Source organism: Rhinolophus sinicus, linkage group LG05 (assembly GCF_036562045.2).
Source record: "Rhinolophus sinicus isolate RSC01 linkage group LG05, ASM3656204v1, whole genome shotgun sequence".
In the NCBI taxonomy this organism is placed as follows: Eukaryota; Metazoa; Chordata; class Mammalia; order Chiroptera; family Rhinolophidae; genus Rhinolophus; species Rhinolophus sinicus.
The window spans coordinates 30,849,643-30,870,579 of NC_133755.1; the positions used below are offsets into that span (position 1 = coordinate 30,849,643).

At 44.2% G+C, this 20,937-nt stretch overlaps 2 long non-coding RNA genes across 5 annotated transcripts in view; one reads left to right on the forward strand and one right to left on the reverse strand.

Moving 5' to 3' along the window:
• The window catches only part of LOC109456350 (uncharacterized), an 89,804-nt gene that overhangs the window by 62,164 nt on the left and 6,703 nt on the right, over nucleotides 1–20,937 (reverse strand). For 3 of the 4 annotated variants that reach the window (XR_012496332.1, XR_012496333.1, XR_012496334.1), the window contains exons 1-4: nucleotides 16,489–18,548; nucleotides 14,029–14,084; nucleotides 12,524–12,759; nucleotides 12,236–12,366 (exon numbers count right to left, since the gene is read on the reverse strand). This is a non-coding gene — a long non-coding RNA (uncharacterized LOC109456350). Of the gene's footprint in view, nucleotides 1–12,235; nucleotides 12,367–12,523; nucleotides 12,760–14,028; nucleotides 14,085–16,488; nucleotides 18,549–20,937 lie in introns of those variants that run through there. The other variant, XR_012496335.1, reaches the window with a different exon arrangement.
• On the forward strand, nucleotides 10,159–12,335 carry LOC141571536 (uncharacterized). Its single transcript, XR_012496336.1, has 3 exons — nucleotides 10,159–10,661; nucleotides 11,540–11,620; nucleotides 12,205–12,335. It is a non-coding gene; the product is annotated as an uncharacterized LOC141571536 (long non-coding RNA).

The following is a 20,937-nucleotide window of genomic DNA, read 5'->3' on the forward strand; positions in this document are numbered from 1 at the left end:
GGCAACACTTTGAACTTTTAAAGGCACTGCAGGTACCCTCACATGGTGGGAAGGCTATTTCTCACATTGGTATGTTTAGGAACAAGAGACCTTATTATCACCATGCTAAGGAGCACTGGGCTCTCTCCTACCCCTCCTGAGCCTGCTTGAATTACTCTCCCCTCTGCTATCCAGGAAGGATGGCACCAACTCTTCATTATCCATCTATCATCTATCTATCTATCTATCTATCTATCTATCTATCTATCTATCTATCTATCTATCTATCTATCTATAATCTATCATCGAATCTATCAATCTATCTAGATATAGATAACATAGATATAGATATATAGATATACAGATATATAGATATAGGTATTAATGCTAAGAAATGACAGATGGTCACGAACAACTAAAATTGACTGAGATGTACCAAGTGCCAGCTGCTCCTCTAAAAGCTTTACTTGGTTTACTTCATTTAACCCTCATAACAACCCGTTGAGGTTGGCAATAGTATTGTTGTTTTCAATTTACAGATGAGAAAACTGAAACTTAAAAAGGTTAAGGAACTTGCCCTAGATAATACAAAACCGAACTCCCAAGTGGTTTAGATTCAAAAAGAACATTTGTATTTTTGTTTTATTTTTAAATGAATAGTTATTGGGAATTTTTTCTAGTGATCAATTGCTAATGATCAATTTTTACTGCAAAAAGCATGAAGTGAAAAATGGACATCACCTCTCACACCATTTTCACAAAGCTAGTCCCCGTAAATATGTTGTTATATTTCCTTATGGTCTTTTGCTTCTGCTGGTCTGTCTTTTTATTGATCCCGGTTTTGCTTTACTACCTAATAAGCTAGATCTCCACGGAAATACCACTCCCAGCTTATAGGCACTCTCCTCCCTCACTGTTAATATGACTTCATCTAAACCTCCAGCCTCAGTGTGACCTTCAGAAATCGCTCAGATTGGAGAGACCACTGTAGGACGGGGCCCTTGTCGCATAACATTCACACAGGGACATGCCTGGAGAGGTTTTTCAGGCAATAAGAGAAATGCTTGGATATTTTTAAAATGTCATTGCACTCTGTTAGTTGTAACTCAAATCCTCCCTGTCGGCTGCAGCTTGAACCCCAGGGCTGCAGAGGAGACGGGATGTGTGGCGTGGTCCCAGGCTGAAGGCCTCAGCTATCAACAAGGCATTCCCTCGGAGGAGACCTAAGGCTTTTTCAGGTAGGAGCCAAGAAATTGAATTATATGATGACATTTGGTAATTTTTTTTCCAACGGACCACATCCAGAACAATAAAATTTTAGAGACTATGCATTTGCAGGCACTCGGCGTGGTGTTGGGGCCTACAGACTTGGGACACAAAAGACAAAAATTTCTGGTGAAAGACACTAATGTTCTCTGAAGACAATTTAATTTAGAAATGTTTACTCAGATTATTTAGGCCGAGTTAGATTATGGATCCTGTGACTGTCCAAATTCAGATGCATTTGGCTAGACTGATTAGGGGCAAGAAACAGCTCCAGGATGCCAAAGTGAAAAGGATAAAGCATTCCAAGGGCCTCTTTTCTCTACAAGAATCTATCGTCCATTATTGAATGTTCATTCTTCTCTCCTCTGAGTTCTTTTCAACATTTACTGATTCTTAGCCAAAGGTGCCCTGTTCCATTAGTCATCTTTTGAGGGCGTTGGTGGCTTGTCCTGAACACTCGATTGTGCCTTCATGGTGGCCTTTCTTATTCTCCTCACGCCCATGGTCAACCAAGGTAGCCAGCACACAGGAGCTGCTCACTGGATATTTTATTTGTTCCTGGGCTAAGCTGCAGAAGCAACCTTTCTGAACCCAGATATTCCAAAGAGCTCCCCTAGATGGGTTCATGGATGGCCTCCATTTTCTCTGGGAGATTAAGATTAGCCTCATTGATAAAGGAGGAAGCTGAAACCCAGACAGGTCAAGAGATTTGTCAAAGGTCCCACAGGAGCAAGTGGTAAAAGCAGGGCTGGAAATGAGGTTTTCTGATCCCAAGTCCAGCGTCCTTGCCCTGATATGATAGCTGTTCTCACTTCACCACAATGATCAGGCTGTGAGGGAACCTGTAGCAGTGTGCCCTTGGGGAGAAGGCAGAAGGAGCATTTCTAGGACCTCGCTCTGCATTGCTTTGTCCCTGGGCCCACTGTGCCAGGCCCAGAGGGGGCTCCATAGTGCCACTTGGCAGACTCGGGCTCCGCGTTTTCCTATTAGATTCTTTCATTCCTTTCTCCCTGCCCCCTCACCTCCCTACCATATACAGAAACAACCCCAGGAATAAAATGCAAGAGCTCCACCAACATAAAGCAAAGGTTAGAAATTGAACGCCACCCCTCCCGAAGCCAGGAAATTCCAGAGACGTGGTTCTCATGGCAAGGGGACTTCAAGTTACATATTTTGCAGTCTGGCTAACCCGTTGTACTTTTCAGTGTGAGGCTTAAGACAGGGTCTGCCTGTGCCACGAGGGTGCCTCCGGTCTCTCAGACCCATATTAGATTGCAGGCAGGCTGTACTGTGGATTAGCTGTGAGATTTGCAAATGTATAGTTTACAATGTGGTAAGAGCCTCGTGGCCCTGGAGCGAGCAGCCAGAGGGAGAGCCGTTACTGTGGAGGTGGTGGTGCTGCGTTTGGGGGGGATTTGCCCTTCAAACCTCAAGGCTGCATTAGCATAGCTGGGGCCTACAGAGCTCCCCGGAGCGCCCCTGCCTTAAGAAGCAGTCTCAGGTTAATTTAAAGTGATTTTCCTGAGTCCTCCCTCCTCCCCATGCAACCGGACGTGTTTCCCTGGATAAAACCTTGAGTGCCTCAGAAGTCCAGATAAGCTGGGATGCCCAAGGTTTCAGATTAGAAGACTGGTCTCTATTAGAAGTGGTTTCTTAACCAGTTGTGAGTTAAATATGGGGGTCCTGTGGCCCCCCCTCACTCTGTATGTTCCTAGTGAGTGGGCGAAGCACCTACTCCAAGGGTCTTAGGCTGAGCACCTACTGCCCAACCCTCCTCTGACCAAAGCAGGGTCCAGAGGGTTCTCCAGCCCATGGCAAGGCACAGGGCAGACCCTCACCCTAGCCTGGAGAACAGCAGTGAGGAAACCCCAGGCTTTCTCCAAGAGTCACCCTACATAGAGAGTCCCATGACTTCCTTATCTCTTTCCTGAGCTGTCCCTGGCCCCACAGGGCAGTCTGTGGGCCTCTACACATCACATCTCAAGGATCTTCCACAGTCTGTGTTTTAGCAGCAGAAGCTGATCCCAAGTCTCAGACAAATCTCCAACTGGCTGTTTGATTTGGGCAACTTTCTTGCTTTTTTTCATACTCCTACCCCTTCCCCACCGAGTGTCTACTCCGTTTCCAGGCCTGTCTGTCTTAGACCATTTTCTGCTGTGGAGATCTCTCCCTCCCCTTCTCCATTCCTCCTCCTCAGGCCTCCTGACAAACTTCCTCCCAGCTCACACACAAGAAGATCTGTCACTCACAAAAAGATCTGATAACACTGGGTAAGAATGACCTATACCATTGCGTTCCATATCCAAAACAACATATTAACAAATTCTTTCTTAATACATATTTCTCTAACAGGTTAAGTGACCTGTACCAGATCATGCAACTAAAAAGTGCAGGATTTGAATCCAAGTCTTTTGATCCCAAATACCTGGTACCCTTTACCAGCAGCTGCTTTTTCACCACTGCCCTGCTGGGGATTGACAACTGCTCAAGACTCCATCTGTTCCTTACCCCAGTAGGGTTTGTATTTTAGGATCCAGGGTGCTTATACCAGAAGAATAAGCCAGCATCAGAGAGAGGCTAGTGAGAGAGCCTGGGAGGGCTTTTCTGACTCTCTTCCACACAGACCTCAGAGTAGATGGCTCCCACTTGACCTGCTCACGAGAGAAATGAGTTGTGCTCATGTGAAAAACTTCCACAGGCTCTTTTCTGCCAAATTCTATAAGGCAAAGCCGGGGAGGGGAGGACATGTTGCTGGAGGTACAATTCTAAGTGGAAAGCCGACAGTGTGGAGCCCACAGCCTCTCCTCTTCCTTCCCATCTTCCCCATTGCCGGGGGTTCATTTTTGCCTTGAGCCTGAGCGGCCTCTCTCAGAGACTCTGGTTGTGGTTCCAAAGCTGATCCTGCCAGCCAGAAGTCTCACTCCTGCGGAGCTGGTAACACTTCTCCCCCAGTCCCCTGGAGAGCCCCATATCCCTTTCCTCACTGCCTTTCTTCCGTCCCCTCCATTATTTGTTGCATCAGTGAATGAATGCTGCACCTCTGCTCTTGGAGCCAAGTCACCCAGACAACTCATTCTCATGGGAGGGTCCTGAGGGACTTCAGAGGTTACCTTTTGCTGGAGCGATGCTCAATTTTCAAGGAATGGGTCACTAATATAAACCTTAAGGCCCTAGAACTCTTGGTTGGAGAAGATAACTCATCACAAGTCATTTTAGTTTACAAGAATGCATTCAGATGGAAATTGATGCATCTGCCTTTTATATAACTGTACTAGATGGTTGCCCATTTGCTGTAACTGGAGAGAGGCTGGAATAGCTCTTCTACCCCAATATCACTCACACGAGTCTGTCTCAGCGCCTGGGATTCCACCACTAGAGATGGATTACTTTGTAGTTTTAAGAGCCTTTGAGACAAGCATTGTTAGCAACTCAGTAAATGGTGTTATGACACCAAATATTCAGATACATTCATTTCTGTGATTGGGATTGCATAAAGATAGCATCATTATCCTAATCAGATTGCAAAATGAGACTCACATGCTTCTTATTTTCTGAAACTGAAGGCACTTTGTTGACTCCTCCTTCCCCTTCCTCCCCATCCCTCTCTATGTTCGGGCTCTGCAGCACCTCCTGCTCTGTGGGGTCTCCAGCAAAACCACACCCATGGATTCAAGGCCCAAACTCTAGAAAAAGAAGGGAAGGTGCATGAAGAAGAAATGGTGCTGGAAAGCAGAGTGGGAGACAAAGGAGCTAAGTAAAGAACAGGAGAAGAGAGATGCAGAAAGAGGTGCTCGTGGGGTAACAGGATAGACAACTACAGGAAACTGTGATTCATCCTCGTGGGCTAAGGCTCTAATCCTCTTTCCCTGGACTCACTATATTCCAGTTTGTCCCAGATCCTGGAATCCCACCTTTAGGGATGAGCTGCTTCATAACTTGACAGCCTTTTAGCAAACCTCCCTGGTCAGCCTGGGGCTGGTTCCTGTGGCTACCGGTCTGCAGAAGGTTCTGCTCCTCTAATTGAAGGGCAGATGGTGAGGCTGGGCTGTGTAGACCAGGCTGCTCATGTTGATGTTTTTGTTCACACTGTCCTTCGCATCTTCACCACCACAACAAAGAGGTTTTAGAAAGAACTGAAGTGTGTTACTTGGGTCTGATCAAGTTGCTCAGTGGGACAGATGACCACAGATGCAGGATGCCGGAGATAAAAACAGGGAGTTCGGCAGTGATCAAGCAATGCACTTTGTCCTTTGCAGCAGCCAGCTCCCAAGCCTCTGTCCTCCCAGTTCTCATTCGGAGATCTGGGCAGAAGTGGGGGTGAGGGCACAGTATTAGCTGCTTCTGGAGAACCAGGCTAATGAGCAGATGTTGCTTTGCCCATTTTGTTTTCTGAACAAATCTATGTGTAGATATTGAGTATCTGGAGATCAGCCCTGATCCGATGTCCTCAGATGTCAGGGCCATGCACTCGTCCACCTGGGCAGTGTTGTTTAAAGCATTGGCGCTTGAGTACAAACGAGAGTTTCAGTCTCTGTAGCAAATGACTGCCTCATGCAATGGGCAAAGCATGCCTCACCCTTTCAACTTCTGCTGGGGCTTCTGGATTGCAGGGTGGGAGAGAATTCAACATCCTGTTTGACGCTCACTTTCAGTGGGTTCTTCATGGTTCCAAGGGGCTCTCTCCTCTCAGAGCATCTCATTCTACCTCCTTTAGATCTTTGAAAATGCTTACCAAAACTCAGGCAAAGGACTTACACCTTTAGTCTCTCCTACTGAGTCAGAGGTTTCCAACTTTTACCCCCCCCCCTAGTTGTAACACGTAACAGCAGTAGTTCTCAAACTCTTTGGTCTCAGGACTCCTTTTCATACTTAAAAATTATTGAGGACTCCAATAAGCTTCTGTTTATATGAATTCTATCAATAATTTCCATGTTAGCAATTAAAACTGTGAAAATTAAAAAAAACTTTATTAATCCATTTAAAAATAATAAACCCATACCAGGGGTGCCAAAAAAAAGTACACATTTTAGAACGTGTTATCTATGTATTACTTTTCGAAGTTGAATTGAATTTCAGTAGCAATGTGTAATATGACGTTAGCTCAAAAGATGGTGTTAATCAAATGAATGCTAGTGTCATTCATTGTATTACAATTTTAATACAGTTTTTTCATTTCTTAAAAGGTGTATACATTTTTTTGGCACCCTCTGTATAGTAACAAAATACTTTTATGAAAAATAACTACATATTCAGAAAAATAACAAAAAACCTAGTGAGAAACCTGGCATTGTTTTCCAATTTTGAAAATTTTGAAATGTTTGATTTATTTGAAGTCAGTTTGATTCTCATATATGCTTCTGCATCAGTCGGCTGTGAGATCACACAGCCTATAGCCTGTGGAAAGCTCCAGGGTACACTTGTGAGAGAATGAAAATGAAAAAGGCAAAGAATGTCTTGGTATTGTAGTGAAAATAGTTTTGAGTCATGGACGACACTGAGAACTGCTGCTTCAGAGCTGTTAAGTTTCCCAGCATCAACTGCCTTCTCTTACACAGGTGCACACACACACACGCCCATTGGCACATGCGTGTCTGACATTTTTGTTTTGGCAATGTCATGATGTTCTTGGGGTAACTGAAAACTGTACATTGTTAAGAGGCATTTGCACAACCTAGCTAGTACCAGAATAGAGGTAATGGCCCCACTTCAGAGCTGCACAGTCTCAGATTTGGATGCTGGCTCTGTCACTGAGGAAAATGACATAATCTCTTCAAAGCCTCTGTTTCTTCTTCTCTGAAAGGGGACAGTAATAACTTCTGCTCATTGAGTTGCTGGGAGGAGTAAGGACACAACACACATAAAGCAACAGCTACAACGTCTGGCAGAGAGACAACAGGTGCTCAATATATAATAGGTACGATCACTGTCGTCATCATTATTAGTCAATAATAATGCAAGCTCCATGAGTGTGGGGACTTTGCTCACTGCTATAACTCTAGACCTCTAGTTACTGATCATGAGATATGAATGAATGGACTTTTGTACAAGTTCACCTTTCTTCAGAACCTATTAGCCCGACTGAAGGTACAGTCAGACAAATGAAAGAAGATCAGGTGGTCACCTCCCCTGGGAGCTGTCTAATTAGGGAGGAAAGGTTCACCCTTGAGAAACAGAGCAGCAACCAAAGGCGTGTGATGAAGAGTCAAAATGAGCAGAGCCATGAGCATTTATTGTAGTTGCTCACAGGTGGGAACTTCTGACACCTGGCAGGGGGATTGCTGTTGGCTCCGAGGTCTATGTGCCGGCTGCTATAGTTGTTTTAATCTCTCTAGCGGTCTGCATGCACCACTGTGCAGTGGGGAGGAGACTGAGAAGATAGTTTTCAAAGATGGCTACCACCAAGCCCTCTTCTGCACAGACTGCTCCTCCCATCGAGGATTATTTCATCTGGACTGGCCTTGTGACTGGCTTTGAACAATAGAATGCCATGGAGATGACATTCTAGAACTCTCAAATGCAGGCCTTCTTAAGACAGCTTCTGCTTCTTCCCACTTGGAATAGCGCGGCCATGTAAGAAGTTTGGCCATCCTAAAACCGCCATGTTGTGAGGAGGGCCACCAGGAGGAAGGGCCGCATGGAGAAGCACAGAGGCACCAGACACGTGCATGAAACCTTCCTTGACCTGCCAGGACACTACACCTACCAGCTGAATGCAGCCAAGTGAGTGACCTCAGCTGATACTATGTGGAGCAGAACTGCCTGGCTAAACCCAGCTAAGCCACAGAATCATGAGAGATAATAAACTGCTGTCGTGAGCCATTATTTTTTGGAGTGATTGGTTTCACAGCAATCGAAAACTGAAACAGGAGGGCAGGGGCTGGGTAAGAAGAGGGAAGGGTGGCAGAGTGACTGTACTCACACACCTCTGGGTCTGGTAGATGACACCCTTTTCTTCCAACGTCTGGGTACAGAGCAGATAGACTAAACACAACTTTGCTAAGGTGTTATGTGGATTTGAACTTATATCCTCAAAGGAAATCCCATAAACAGTTGTCAAGTAGGAAAAATGTTTAGGAACAGATAACAGAGCTTCCAGGACAGACATGTCCAACGTTCACTATTAGTAAACATGCAAATCCCTCCTGGTACTAATTGCTACCACTGTGGTTTCTTTTGAATAGTTTTATTTTGCATTCCACTTCTATGGGGACCACCAAATTCCTCCTGACAGGCTTTTGCTTATGTTTCCCCTTCTCTAGATGCCCTTTCTCTTTCTCTCTTCCAATCGAATCCTACCACCCTTCATGATCCCACTTGACCCATCAACTCCATTGCAGGATTTCCTAACTCCCGCTCACACTGGTCACACCCTCCCATGAAGGCCCACAGCACTGGTTGTATGTCACGTACATTTTGCCACTTAGAATCCAAGCATCACAGATGGTTAGGGCTGACTGAACTTCAGAGGTGAAGTCCGGGACCCGGAGCTCAGGGAAAGTGATATGCCAACATCTTATAGTTAGTTTAGTGGAATGTGGAACAGCAATACTATAACTCTATAATTTTGGTTACCTAAATTTACCAAACATTTGAGTTAAAATGGAACTGAACCACTGAAAACCAGCAGTTGCAAAATAGGCTCATATCTGCTATAAAATGAAGAGGAGATACTTAGAGGAGGCAGCTGTACCATCGACAAGGTAAGACACTCAGAACCAGCATCATTGGGGGGAGAAGATTACGATCAAAACAATAAAAATGTATCTGTGTGGTCAGAGCTTATAATTTGGGCAGTTCTGATGTAACAAACCAAAGTCTCCACGTAATAAAGTGCCTGACTGGCCAGACATAGCCCTTGGGAAGCACGTCCTTCACTTGTACCCTGGCCTGAATCGGGATCATCCGCTTGTATTTGCAACGTTAACTTGGCTTAGAAAGTAAGTCTGACTCTTAAGTGTTGTTGAGTAAGAATCATACCCGAAGGTGAAGAACAAAGAACTAAAAAGTTAATAATTAGACTAAAAACAAACAAACAAAAGAGAAGAACCACATTTAAGTGTGTGGTGTTAGCCCTTTTGTAACAGACTTCAGTGTAAGCGAACTTACGAGTTTTGCATAATCAAATCATTGTTGATTTATTTTCTTAAATGTGTTTAAAGCAATTAGGAGAATCTGATATATTAGAATTGTGAAGATTTCAATTGCTTAAGCGTGCACAAATGGTAGGGGGAATCTAATTACTTAAGTTGATGTTTTTGAGTTATTAGTTATTTAGTAGTGTGTGGGTATTTTCAAAATGATAATTGCCTAAAAATTAGTAATTTGGACACTAAACTAAGTAGGAATCACTGTGAACACTTTTTAACCACCCCCCAAAACCCCTTGGACACAAACAAACCTTGACTTCTCCCTGGGGAGTCCTACCTCCAAGGCTGGGTCACCTCCCTCAATCACACAGGTATTGCCTTGCTCTCTATTTCTTTCATATGTGTTTATTTTCCATCATGGGGGCAGAGATGCGGCATCCATTCTTTTTTTGTTTTCACTGCTCAGGGCAACCCCAAATCATCTTTACATTTTAAATTAATTAGATTTAACAGAATCGAATGGGACTTTTAATCTAATGACAGGAACATGCCTGGTTCTATAAAGAACTGAATTAGGCACAGCTGTTGTCAAGAAATATTCCTGAGGACAGGACACAAGAGTGAAGGGGTTTCCATATCTAGAGAAGGGACAGTGTCAACACACTCACTTGAAACATACTGTGCTTTTAGATGGTGCTAGCGAGCAGGTAGGTGGGGTTAAGCAGATCTTCCAGAGTAATTTTGAAGAAGGAGGTTATGACGGGCTCCAGAACTGTCTTCATGGGTCAGTAGAAGGAGGAAGACATGATAAACCAAGGAAGGCTAGGAGTCATGACTCCAGCATCTCCTTCCTCACCCTGCAGCCACCGCCCCTTCCCTCAAAGAGAGACAAGTATCATGCGTGAGGAAAGCCAGAGAAGGGAGACAGAGCCAAGGTCAAGGGTACAGTGAGTTTAATTTGGGGAGCAAAGCAAAGAGAAACTCGGGAAAGTTTCACTTTGAAAGAAGAGCTCTGAAGAGGACCAACGTTCACAACCCTAAAGGTGACAACCAGGGTTTCATTCCAAAGACAGTAGGAACTGAGACTAATCCTGCAGGAGACCTGGATGGCCAAGAGGGAAGAAAAGGGAGCCGCTTGGAGAAGAAAGCTGCTGAGGTGAAGTGGCCAGAGGCAGTGGGAGAGATGCACAGTGTCTTGAAGAGCCAGAGGCAGACCCAAAAAGATACAGGAATGGGGTCCTACAGCCATGAAGCAATTCAGCAGCATAAATGAGTGGAAAAAAAAACCAACAAAAAAAAACAACTGCCGACATATGAGACTAGGCTGAGGTAAGAAAAAGCATTTGAATCACTTGCATAAAGCCATTTAAAATTATGCAAGGTGATCGGGTTTTCCAGAATATTAACATTTGGGACCAGCATTGGCCTTGGTGCCAACAAGGATTTCTACACCCATTGTAAGACCTTTAAAAGTTAATCCTTTTGTGGCAGAAAAATCTGTTCCTTTATTTGTGCAGTGTGTAATTTTGCACTTAGGGGAGAATATGGTGATGTGAGTCACCCTAAATTTCCATCACTATTGAGTTGGGTTGCTTGGCAGAGCCAGTAGACTTTTCAGCAGTATTTTAAAAAGCAGTTTACTAAAAAAATAAATAAAATAAAAAAGCAGTGTGCAGAAGTAGTTCAAGACAATTCCTTTTTATCCAAACTGCATCAGTAGATATTAAACACAACATGGCTGGCTGATGTGGGAGGGTGGGGAACGGCAGGAATCTGAATACGAGTCCCAGCTGGCTGCGCTGAGCGTGCTGTATTCACTTGCTTAAGAATGTTTCATACACTGTCTCATTTACCAACCTGCCCCATGAGGCACTGCCATTATTTACAGGTGAGGCCCCTAATGCACAGAGAGGTTCCGTAATTTGCCCCAGGTCCCAGAAGTGCCGGGATTATAATGTAGGTATGTCTGACCCCAGCACAGCTGATGATGGGGTGATGGGGAAGCAACAGCACTGAGAGCTGAGATGGGACCACAAACAGGCATCAGCCTTAAACCAGGAACCAGTTTTGATGTGCTTAACATGGGGGAAAGGATGGATGATGTATGTAAGTGGCTGTGCCACTTATGACTGCCTATGACTTCTCGCTTTTTTCTGTTATTTACATTTTCATGTATTTTTGTCTTGTTCCCTCAACTGGACCAACAGCTCTTGAAGAAGAGGGCTACCTTGTGTGTCTCTTGCCTCTCACTTGACACCTATTACATACAGAAGCCCATCAGCGAAAAGGTAATGGATTAGTCTTTTCAGCCTCTTGCTTCACCATCTTTGTAAATGAAGGATAGTAACACTTGTATATTTTTAAAATGTAGTAAACAAAATTGGTAAACACTTGATGGGGGTTTTCTAAATGTTCTACTAGTAGAATGAATTTAACGATATTTCAAATTTTAATGGAACTCCTTTCATGCTATCTTCAGGTTGATGTTTAATTTAAAATTTTACACTAGACTTTTGGTGAAATTTTCCTTAGTATTAAATTGCCCTCAGCCCCTGTCATTCTGTTGAGGTGAAAAAAATATATTCTGCCTATCAAAATACTATCAGACTGTCCTAAGTTATTTTTTGCTTTAAAGAAAGAGAAGCCCTAGAGTTGTCCTTTAGATTTTCTGATGGAACAATGTGTGGACGAACAATGCTAAAAACTTGGTTGGAAAAAAGAGAGAGAGGAAAGAAAACACAGAGGCTAATGCTAATCCTCCACGGACATGCACCTGGGAGCAGAGAACTGACCCTATCGGGGTCTAGAATGGTTGATACTGTCAACATGTTGCTGACTTTCTGATCAGATTCCATTTGTTACTCTTTCCCAGGACCTAAATAAAGAACCACAAATCGTCCTACCTTTAGCAGGAACTAGAACGATCTCTTCTAGTCGAAGAAGGGAAATTCTCCCCCAGTGTGCTGCCAGCTCGGAAGGCGTGGAACTGCAAACGGCTTGGGCTCATTAGACTGGAATTGAGTCTGGGCATCGTCTGAGAGGGGAAAAAAGGTTTCCTGAGGGAGGCTCGGGCAGCAGTGGTGAATCAACTGTTGTCGCAGCGGACTTCAGGGAAGTCCAGTATTAGGAAGGCCCCTGTTTTGTGCAAACTGATCAAATACAGATGTTTCCAAGGAGTTGACCTTACTCACCAAGACTTCACTGGAGATTGAACGGCGGACAGCCGGTCAGCAGCGGGGTGAAGGCATGTTTTGGCGAGAGGGTGTAAATGTATATACAGTTGACAGGATGTGAATGACACTGGACAAACATCTCTTCTATTGATAAATATGTGTTTGACTTCCAAAAAACGTTTTATACCAGGGAGATGTGGTGAAAAATAATAAAGTTTTGGGCTTTGCTAGGTGTCTCCTGTGCACGTCAAACTCTGAAAGAGATGAAGGGGGGAAAATATTAAAAATGGGTTCAACCTTCCGTCTTCCTGAAATATCAGTTTTCATATAAAACTCATCAGCTGAGCCAAGTATTAGGCTTGATCAATGGCAGGAAACTAGGGGATCAAATGCTAATAAATCAGAAACAGATACCCCCTCTTGAACAGAAAATATATCTCAAAACTGAAAACAAGGAAATCATCTGATGATTTTCTAATGCATGTGCAAGGAGAAAATGAGCTTTTTTTGGGGGGTGGGTGGGTGGGAATGGCTGCACCTTAAAACAGCCACAAAAAATAAGATTCTTAAACACCTTAATCAGACTTGGACTTTAAAACACACAAAAGAATCAAGAAAGATCCGGATATTTGGTGAAGTCTGGATACTAAGGACTAATCGAAGTGTTTGTGAGTGTGCAGATATTAAGATGGCAAAGTGAACACATGAGAACTTGTTAATAATATTTTTTCTAGCTATTTTAATGCATTTTCTCTCTTTCAGAATTCTATCCCCAGCCCTCAGCCCTCACCCTTGTCTTTTAAAAATGTCCCACAATCCCATTCCGTTACGTCTTAGTGTTTTTTTCTCTTATTCATTTTCATTTCGTAAAGTAAATGCGTTACTGAAATAAAATATACACAGAAAAAGGCACGAATCGTAAGTTCACAACTACATAAGATCAATGAGTTTTCATGAAATGGACACACGTGTGGAACCAGCACCCAGCTTGAGAAACAGAACATTCTCAGTGTCCCCAGTCCTACTGCTCCAGTTTGCAGGCTTTGCCTCAGAGGGTGATCACTGTGCTGACTTGTAACCCTACAGATTTGTGTTGTTTGTGTTTGAGCTTTATATAAATGGAGGCATAAAGTGTGTATTCTTATGTCTGCTTCTTTTGCTCAACATTATTTAAATTGTGCAACTCATCCGTGGTGGTTAGCTGTGTGCTTATTAATATTTTAAACTATTGTTTTGAATAACACATGCATTCATTTCATTAATGCAGTTTTGTAGGTACAGAAATGTCTATTTATTTCAACGCATTGATCAGTCTCGGCACTCAGAAGAAAGTTCAAAAAAGTAGCTCACCCTCAATATAAATCACAAAGACGTCACTGGGCTGTGATAAAATTCTGAACTGACATGTCTGTAATGAAAAGCATATTATCACCAACACCTTTGAAAGCTTCATAATTTTTTTCTATTTATTTTTCTTAAAAATACACATGCAATTATTTTTCGTTGGTTGTTGTTTTACGTACCTTAAACAAGAACCCAGACAGTGTGGTCCTGCTCTCTGAATGGAAACTGTTTGCTTCTGTGAAAATAAAGAGCTAAATTAAATTAGAAAATCCTGGTATTCAGTAGGACCAAATTTCTCTTCCTTCCTACTTTCCCATTCCACAATCTATCACCTAGAGTAATTAAGACCAGGGAGGTATCATCTTCACTGGATTAACCTTAACTAAATTGTGCTCATTCAACATGTGCCCTTTTGATTAGTCCGAGCAGGGCCTGCTGTCTCGGATACACCCACCTTGTAATTCTACACACTTAATTAATTTCAGATGAATAGCAGAGGGGATAAGCTAAATTCTCCGATTAATAAACTATAAGTCCTTGTGTGTGTCAGAGTAGCTCAAGATTTTCATTCTTCCTTTGTTTCTTTGCCCTGCAAAGGCGAATGGAGATTGAACTACACACACACACACACACACACACACACACACACACACACACACGCAAACATATACACACAGCTGCAATTGTGTGAGGTTGGTAAAAGGATCCTTGAGCAATTTCATCACTGTAAAGGGCAGATCTTGAGAGAGAAAATACGGCACAAATTATTAGTAAAATAGATTATTTTTCTGCCAACCATAATTTTTAATGTCCTCCTTCACCTGGACCTCAGTCTTTAGTTTTTATTTGCACATATTTCCTGTTGTATGTACAGATTCTTAATTACGAAAATTCAATATCAATGCCATTAATTTTGCATTTTTAATGTACTTCTCAGAAGTAAAATATTATTGTCTGAGAACTTTTCTGAGAAATGGTTTGAAATTATGTGTTTAATCATCAAATTTAACAGCTCTCACTACATAAAAAAAATTTGTCCTCATGGGCATCCCTGACAGCAAAGAAAATTATTTCCTTATAATAAAACTGATCCCAAAGATGTTTATATGCTATAATTTATCTCGTTTTAAAAGCAGGTTAGGAAATTATACGAGATAGATTTACAGTCTCTCCTTCAACCCAGAAAATTTATATGTCTAGTTATTAGTGACTTAAAAAGTACTAGTGATCTGCATAATTGTATATAAAGAGTTTCCCCAGTAGCTTTTATGTCCTATGATTCAACTTAATGAGGTCAATTATATTCAGGGAATTTAAATTACTGATACTTAGGGAATATAGCCAACATAGCTGTTAGTTTCTTATGTTGGTATGCAAGGAATTCTAGTTACATAAGACAAAAAAAATATACATGAACATAGCCAATTTTTTTTTTGTTTAATTAAGCACAGTTTTTTTTAAGGCCATTAAGCTACTTTATAAGGAAAATCATTCAAGAAACCATATACTCAACTCGATTATGTCTTCAGATGTTAAGGCTGCTCTGATTTGTTTCCTAACTTTAGTCTTTGTTCCAAAATGATTTTTTAAAACAGCTCTTGAGTTGTGCTGTTAGTATTTTCTACTAGTTGAGAAAATTAAACTGTGAAATTCTTGCACTCCATTTTTGAGTGCACCACTAATTTCCAGGCTATTAAATATTCCTACAAGTTAAAGCATTGCTCAATAATTTACCATTAAACGAGTGTGGAAGACTTTACTGATCATTTTACTAATTGCTTATTTGTGAAAATTCTCCAAATGGTGGAGTCATTTAGTTAATTGAATGCAAATATTAAATAATTTTTGATTGATGACTTGCATGCTGAGAGGCACATCATTTTTCAGGACGCCGCAGCTAAAGGCCTTATCAGGTTTGTATTATCTCCTCCATCTGAGGCTGGGCACATGGGCATTTTAACTCATGTCAGGAAATCTTATTCTCTCTGCCTTCCCTAAAACCAAATCCTACATTTGACCTTTTAAGAAAACACAAAAGCAAGTAATTTAAGTCAGCCCACACCTGCACCATCTTCCAAAATATCCTCATATGAATGCTTAGCACATATCATTCCTGAGCACCTCAGACAGCTGAAAAGGACAATTTATTCCCTCTGAAGAACAAAATACTGACATTGCAGTTTGTCTTCTTCAGGGTTGGATGAAAGTTGAGATATTATTTATGAAAGGGCGGCCAAGCCTGGCCCTATGATTTAGATTTACTCCACAAACCAACAACTATTTTTGAATGATGGAATTAGGTATTTATATAAGGGGACTTAACAGTTCTTTAGCCAGGTTATGTTCTGCTGTTTATGTTACACAATCACAAACCTTGTGAATGCTGTTTTAGGTGATACATCATCAAGAATTTTTACATAAGGAAAGTAACCATATTATCTGGGATCGTTTGCTGTTGAGAAAGTTGCTTAGCTAAATTTTGCACTTTAAAAAATAATAGAAACACTCATTAGAACGTCTCTGAAAAATATAGTCTATTCGTCGCATCACCTAGCTTAATTGCCATGTATATCCTACTCCCGTTGACCTCTTTTAACAGGACTTGCATCAATAAATTCAAGTTTTTTGTTTTTGCTTACAATCGGCATTTCAATTAGGCCAGGTCCACAAACAGGAATTTAGGGTTGGGGTGGTGTTTCGATATAATCTGAAGCTGTATGTCATTCTGTCTTTTAAGTGTCTCTCCCCTTTCCGCACACCCATTGCTGCCGCCTCTCCGGCGATGTGAGTCTCTGCGCTAAGCAAGGTCGCTCTGGGCCAGTTCGCGTTTCTGAGCCTCGGCGCTCGGATTGTTGTATCCCTCTCGTCTCTTTCGTGCGTGTCTCTGGGGGAAAACATTATTGTTTTTAAAAAGTTCGTGGCATTTCTGCGTGCGGATGGAAAGGCAAGCAAGAGAGGGTGCAGGTGCGGGCCAGAGGCTGCAGCGGGCGCGGCGTGCTGGCGGCGGCGCGGCGTCTCCTTCCGGCGTTGGGGGCAGCTGGGACCCGGGCGGGTGCGGCGCCTGCTCGGCGCACGTGGCTCTCGGCGCTACGGGGCTGGGGAGCTGAGGGTCGGGTGTCGCTGGTACCCACGGTCCCCGCCTGGGGCCCCTGCCCTTCGCGCCGCGCCCCGCAGGAACGGAAGGACGGACGCCCGGGGCCGGCCGGCGACGCGGATAACGCTCGCAGCCCCGGGGCTCCGGCAGGCGGCCTCCGAGCGGGATCCTGCCGAGCATGCCCGGCGGCCCAGGGGGTGTCCAGAGGCGCTGGGGCGTGGGGAGGAGAGTAGGCACCGAGACGGGTGTCTCCGACGCGTTGGGGGCCGATGGGATGGCCCGGGGCAGCCGGACTGGGCGGCAGGGCCGTTCCGCACAGAAGGCCCCGCACCCGGCGCGGCGGCCGGCCCTTCCGGCCTGCAGGTTTCCGAGCGAGCCTCTCCCGCGGCGGCGCGGCCCGGGGGCTGGCGCGGTTGGGGCCCGGAAAGACGGGAATGCTTGGGGCCGGGGGGTCTCTAGGGCGGGGCGGGGTGGGGGGCTGGCCTGGGCGCCTTGTCGGGCGGCGGAGGTGGGCCGCCGCCAAGTGGCCTGCATCTCCGACATCTGCAACCCTTCTGGGCCACGCGAGTGGCACCCGCGGAGATTGACGGGGTAGGCGAAAGGGGGTTCGCTCGGACCCAAAAGGCCCGGGTCGGAGGGCGAGAGAGTAGACGAGGGTGGCTGCGCGGGCTGGGAGCCCCAGACCCGACGAGGTTAGTGGAGCCGCCCCGACATAGTGGGGTTGAGGGGATGGTTGTGAATAAATTCGGAATCGGGCTCAGGACGGACGAAACACCAAAGAATGGGCAAGGCTCTGCTTTTCCCTGAGCCCGTCAGACTTGGAGCTTGCAGTCGAGGCTACCGCGGGGTCTGCGGGTCGCCGGGGCCGCGGGCGATTTGTGGAGATGCGGCTGCCCCTCGCCGTAAGCTTCCACGCCGCATCTCGCCTCGGGGCAGCGCCGTTCAGCCTTCACTCTGGCTTGGGGACTGACCCACAGTTGACCTGTCCCTCCACTTCCGCCCGCACTCTCAGGACCGCACACTGCGGCCCGCAGGCCGGGATGTCTCGAACACAGCTCTTTGGTGTCGGTGCTGAGCCTCCAGGCCGGGGTTGGGGCGGGGAGGTGTATTCCCGCGTGGGGTGGGGGTAAGCAGCAGTGGGGGAGAAGCTCCAGACTCGTGGATGTCGCTGGCGGGTCAGGTGCTGCCCTGGAAGAGCGAAGCCTCCTTAGCGGTCGGGCCAGCCAGGTTCGGGATTTACCCTGGAGGCTGGGGCGGGAGGCGAGGGTGGTTTATTCTCCGGCCACTTAGGAAAGAAGCAGCGGGGCCAAGGAAGTTATGGGCGACTGGGCTCACACCATCCCCGTGCTGCCCTCAAACTTAGGGGCCTCCATTCCCTCTGCTGTTATTCGGTGCGCAACCCATTTCTCCAGGACATAGTTCCCACTGCCGCCGAGGGTGCACTGCTCACACAGCCAGGGCCCGCGGCAGTGTGCATCGGCCTGCTCCCGGAGGGAGGTGCGTGGCAGAAAGGCGGCCCTCCCTGGGTCTCCTGCCTGTCACATCTGCACTTATTTAAAGCTCGGCTGGTGGTCCGTGCTCTCTGGAATGCCAATTGCGGGCCTGGCCTCCTACGACATTTGCATTGATTAGCGAGCAGGTCATGGGGGAGGCCAAAGGCGGGGGAGTTGGGAGGCTTTGGGGAGACCGGAGGTTCACAATATTCTGCCTGACCCCGTTCCAGGAGCTACCCTGCAGCCCAGCGATTCCTACCGCACCAGATTGCTGAGTGTGTCAGGGGACAGAGAACCGTCAAGAGCGTTCTATGTAGGTAGGAACCACCATGCCATTTAGCATGTACGTGGTGGTTAGCGTGCACACACAACTCTAAATCTCTGAAGGTTCTAGCGCTAAATCAAGCAAAGAAGGTGGACAAGTGCTGTGACCCCAGGTCACCCCAGGCCCTACAAGTATCTTTGCAATGTTGGGGATATGCAGCTTCCTTAATGCACAACCCTTAAAGAAATGTTTGCTGGTGCAAGTCGGTAAAAAATGAGATTGACCTGCCTTGCTTAAAATACTGTACACAAAGCACAAAGAAGGCATGGGCAACCTGCACTGGAACCGCACCCCAAGAGGCTTGGTATACAAATTCATGGGTGAAGAACAGCTGTGTTCCAACTTAATGGGACTCCCTCAAGTGCTTGAATGGGAGAGAGACACGGGGGAACATTTTCAATTCTATAAACTTGGAAAAGTTGGGTCCGATTTTATGTGGACTTGGTGTAATTGAAGGTGAAAATAAGGCCCCTCTGTATTTCGGTTCCCCCTTTGCTTTCTGTGAAGCGTTTACCCTAAAGGAGAGTTGTTTTACTAATCTGGAAAAGAGAAACCATGTGCTGAGTCAGCAAAAACACTGCACCAGGCCAGTTCAGTTCAATAACACTGCTATGTGTAATGTACACACTCTATATGTCTTTGTGGAAATAATGAAAAATACATTGGAATTTTCATGGCACAGAAATGCCCACAAAGCCTGTCGGCAGTTAAGAGCCGGATTAAATGCTATGTCTTCTAATACAAGAAATATGTTGTGAACATGCCTTCTCACAAGTGTTAGACCCAATTCCATTTAATAGGAGAAATACAATTCTCAAAATAACACAATGAATTTTTTTTCAAATGGTTGTGTTGCGGAATGTTTAAACATTCCTTTCTGGAGCATCAAGGTGGCTCCAGTAGATGGAATCATATTTTCCATTTTGAATCATCTAAAAGTATTTCTCAAAAATGCATCTTTCAAAAAGGTCTGAAAATTCTCCTTGCAAATCCTGTTAGAGCCTTGATAATCTATTGATCATGTGTTCTCGTTTGTGTGCAAGGAATAAATATATTCACAGAGAGTCGCTTGGATTGAAACTCATTTCTCAAGCAGTTAAGCAACTATTTTTGAGAATGATTTCTTTTAACTTTCTAAGTCTTACCTGAATTTGTAGAATCTGAACATTTCAACTGTTGAACATCAGTCTAAATCATTATATTTTCATTGACAGTATTTCTGGGTGTATTTCTTTTAATTCTTATAGTTGAGTAACAAAATGTATGTTTTTTTTTTTTTTTAAAGAACCAACCAAAAGTTTGCTTCTATTTCATTCATCTTTTCTATCTCAGAACTTAAATTGATATAACTTTTATGCTTTTACTTTTTAAATTCTTAAAAATATAGCTGACTTCTAAGTTGTTTCAGCACAATGCAAAAACATCTGGATGTGAATTGAAAAATTCAGCCTGTCACCCAGGTTCCAGATGTTTGGTACTACGTAGACAAAACATCAGGATGAATGACTGAAACTTTTCTCTCCAGTCCAGATGGTTTAGTGCCTATAAGGAAGCATATTTTCCTTCCTCTAAACATCACATCCTACCGTATCCCACGTAAGGCATGATTTACACTCTTTCATCGGCAAAATGCTGGGACATTTGGAGTGCAGCAAAGCAATCAGTAAATGAAACACTTAAGTATATGTTTTGGTAAATGCAGTCCAAATACAAGTGTTAGTGTGTACTTAGGAGGGAGGGTAGTTGTGGAGCCAGAAATGGGAAGGTAGGAGAGAAGAGCCTTATTCAATGGAAGAATGACTTGACTTAAAAGACACAGCCTTCCAAGAATCTGTCTGTGGCATCCCATAGTCTGACATAGGCAAAATGTAGCATTCAGCAGCAGCTTGAATTGGGCTGCCTTTTGCCTGAGATGCAATCGGACTGTGAAAGGTTATTGTGCTCTCTGAAGCCCTCTTTCCCTACTATTCCTTTTTGGAGCATTATAACATCAAATAAATGTAATAAAATATTAAAATACAATTGGGACTGATGAGCATTATACAGGTGGGGAAAGTCTCAATTTGAAAAGAAATCAACGTGATGAATATTTTAATCACTCAGAAAAAATGTGACCAATGAATAGATTTCTCTTCACGTGAAATGTCACCACAATTTTACAGTTGTTAAGTTTGGG